This window comes from Megalops cyprinoides, chromosome 12 (assembly GCF_013368585.1).
Source record: "Megalops cyprinoides isolate fMegCyp1 chromosome 12, fMegCyp1.pri, whole genome shotgun sequence".
Classification (NCBI taxonomy): domain Eukaryota; kingdom Metazoa; phylum Chordata; class Actinopteri; order Elopiformes; family Megalopidae; genus Megalops; species Megalops cyprinoides.
In genome coordinates this window covers 5164736-5168489 of record NC_050594.1, presented here as the reverse complement: position 1 = coordinate 5168489, position 3754 = coordinate 5164736, and the positions used below count along the sequence as shown (strand labels likewise).

Genomic DNA, 3754 nt, shown 5'->3' with positions numbered 1-3754 from the left:
ATCATATAATACCTGAGGAAAATATGATCAAAACCTGCAGATTATGTCCCTTTCCAGGAGGTAATATGAAGCTCATAAATCATCATCATACCCAAAACCAAAACGGTGCAAATTTCTCACCTGTAAGTGAATTTGATACAGGTGTAAGCTGTGGCTTGGAAAACGCTGTGTTCCCTAAGGGTTGGTTGTAGGTGGGGCTTTGTGAAGACAGGTGAATGGCTTTGGGAGTGTCACCCCGAGCCCTTGGATCCACAGTTCGGAGGGCCACCGCAGAGCACAGAGCTGGGACATGGAGTGGTTTCTGATCGTTGGCGTTTGCGTGACGTTCGTCGTTTCCAGTGGAGCTCAGAACACCACAAGGTAACACCAGCCTGGAGCCGTGATCCTGTTTTTCTTTTGTGTCCCACGGTGAATGTTTAAGGGTTTGACATTCAGATGTGACTGCAATGATTTCATGTCGTGGTTTGATAGAGGTAAGGATGTGGGAGGTTTTTCAAAACACAACAGCATGTGAAATCTATGACAGTCTGATAACAGCATGTGAAATCTATGACAATCTGATAAATTTGAGCGGTCCTCAATTTAACAATGGTATCTGGGCCATGATTTTTTTTTGTTTCCCATTCATAAACAATTGAATGGTTGCAAATTGCATCATTACTGGAAGATGTTTGAAGAATCTGACAGGCTATTGATTAGATGTTGTGGGGACATTTCTGATTTTGTTGATTTTAGTCAGGTTTTTTCATAAATGGTACACCAGACTTTGCATTGAGAAAGAAAAGCACTGCAGTTTCATACAATATGTTCTAGATCTGCAAAAGGAGTTCAGGTCCATAACGACATCACCACGGGAAAAAATGTATAAATGCAGATGGTGACAGTGAGTGAAGAGAAACAGGGCATGAGCTACGTTTTACCTAAGCTTGACCGTTGACAAAGAAGAGTTTCTCTTGAGGGGGTGAAAAGTCATACAAAATCAGGGATGAGGAAAAAGTGGAAAATTTCCTCTCAGCCCCTTGGGCGACCAGAACAAATCACATTTTACTTGAGTTACATGTAGAGGTAAGATAATCTAAACCGAGTCTGGGATGTAACAGACATACCACAATCTCAGTGTCATCAGTTGCAGCATAATCATACAAAAATAACCTCAAAATAGTGGAAAAACTTCGAAGACACAGCAGTTTACAGCTCAGCAATGATGGTATTGCTAACAATAATTTGTCATCAATACTAATAATAACTCATTAATTTATGTCAATGTCCTAGTTGCTTATTTGCTGTCCCTCGGGTTATGATACACTGCTACATATCAGGCAAGCTGTGGTGCTAAAAAACTATTCCTAAGTTAAATATGTTAATGCAGGAGAAAGTGCGTCTGTTTTTCTTACCTCACAGTGAACACATAGCCTTTGCTCCTTTGGTAGCCACAGCGTTTAGTGCTGACGTTTCTCGACGGCCAGGCTGTGGTCACTGAGGCTGTGCTTGGGCAGGATCTTCCCCGGTGTTGTAACTCTCGTATAGAGGAGACGCTTGGCTCCTGGTGGCAACAAAGTCTGCTCTGCTTCGAGTCGTAGTTGTCCCAGTTTTACGAAGAGTTTAATCTCTCTCTCTCTCTCTGTCTGCCCCCCCCTTTACCCACATCCTCTCCAGTGTGACCCCCAGTTCCTCCTACCTTATTTCAGGGCCCCAGGTGCTGCACCCTGGACTCCCCACCTCCCTGTCCGTCACTGTTCTCATTGACATGCCTGTCAATGTCACTGCAGAGATCATCAGCGACAACTCCAGCCTGGTCAGGACAAGGGGAACTTTCCAAGGAGGTGAAAGCAGTGCCACTCTGTGCTCTGAAAGCCTCCTTTTCGAAATGAGGTTTTCCAGGCCTCGTCCATACTATACATTATAATGATGTATATTATATTGCCTTAGGCCTACATACCAAATAGGAACAGCGGCAGATACTGTGTCCATATATTTTAGGACAGCGTTTCCCAACCCTGCTCCTGAAGGCACACCGTCCTGCATATCTTCTATCTATCCCTGCTCTACCTACCTGACTGAACTCATCAGTGGCACTTTTGATTAGCTGAGCACACCTGATTTAGTCAAGCAGGAAGGATACATAGAAGATATGCAGGACAGTGTGCCTCCAGGAGCAGGGTTGGGAAACACGGTTTTAGGATATGTGCAGTACTAGGTTTTTTTGCAGATCGAGTCTTTCTGTTCATATGTCAGTGAGACCGATTCTGTTCTCATGCCTGAAGTAGTTGGAACAGAGCAAGGCTTTGTGAACCCTCAAATGTGCGGCTCTTCATATGGTATCTGTGACTCACTGATTTGATAATGCTTTGCTATTGAGAGCAAGTTAGTTTGATTGGTTCATATGGTGCTGGTCATTAACAGTACAAGGTGGGGTACATAGTCTTGCTCTACCACCACAAGCGAAAAACAGGTTTTTGAATTTGAGTTGGAGATGTTCATCCATGGTAAAGTATTGGATGCCGCTTTTTATCATAGTGCCCATTGAGTTGTACAGATGTTGCAGTATGTTTGTTTTAAAGGGCATTCAGTATACGGACTTACTGTGATGATATTCAAAATCAACTTTAGCAAGGTCTGGTTACTGAACGCTTGGCTAGGCTTCTTGGCAGCCAACCATGACACAGCACTGTGCCTCTTTGTCTCCCCCTAGTGGTATATCATGACCTCAAATTTAATGAATGCCCCTTTTGATTTCCACAGACGCTTTTCTGATCGTTTTGTTGCAGACTTTTGTTTTCTCTGTGTGATACAGCAACTTTTTGTTGCTCTCACAATGCGGTTCCATGGTTCTAATGTTTCTGTTTTTCAACACAGTCAGCAGTGAACAAATATAGCCTTAGTGTCAATATTATGTAACCCTGACAACCAAAAGGCATCTTTATTTTAATTTGTGTTATAACATCCTGCGTAAGTATGCCAGTATGTCAGGAAACGACAGTTCACTTCCCTCAGTTTACATCTTTGTGCTGGAGTTTAAAGAGATTTCTCACATTATAAGACACTAAAGGCCCTTGCGATTTACACATTATTCTAACAAACTAAACTAAACTAAACAAAACTCTGCACTAAACTAAAACTCATACGTTCTGAGCTCAGAACGTATGAGTTTTAGTTTGTGCAGAGCTTTGAAAAGTCTTAGAAGCAGTCCTGTCACAGAAGACAGGTGAACTCCAAACCCTCGGTCTGGTAGGAGACACTTGGGATATTCAGACTGGTGACAGACTGATTTTGTGAAAAGCGAAATCATCGAGGATAGTGTTCAGTAGTGATTAAGAAACAGGGCTCATAACCCTAAGGTTGCTGCTTCAGTTCCAAAGTGGGCCACCACGGGTAGTTAACCTGAATTTCTTCAGTAAACAGCTGTGTGAAAATTATAAACTGTGTTGCTCTGGATAAGAGCATCAGCTAAGGTAATGTGATATAAACAGCCATCACAGTTATTTGTAAAACAAAGCCTTAATAGGATTTTTTTGTGCTTTATTTTAAGGTCTGACTGGACTACTGATTCTCCCACCAGTAAGTATGCTGGCAGAAACAATATTGCAAAAAATGTCATTTGAATATTGTTGACTTTAAGGGTTTGCATTTATGTGATGGATAAACATTCGTGTGATATATGATTGACTATAAAGTTGATTTCAGTGGACAGCCACTCCTATCCTTCAAGGGCCCATACTAACTTCAGGCAGCCACGTAAATCTATATTCACGAA

The 3754-nt window shown here is 42.1% G+C and overlaps 1 long non-coding RNA gene across 1 annotated transcript; it reads left to right on the top strand.

Moving 5' to 3' along the window:
* The first annotated feature begins 248 nt into the window (after nucleotides 1–248).
* On the top strand, nucleotides 249–3555 carry LOC118787398. The gene is made up of 3 exons (XR_005005369.1): nucleotides 249–360; nucleotides 1657–1823; nucleotides 3530–3555. It is a non-coding gene; the product is annotated as an uncharacterized LOC118787398 (long non-coding RNA).
* The last annotated feature ends 199 nt before the right edge of the window (nucleotides 3556–3754 follow it).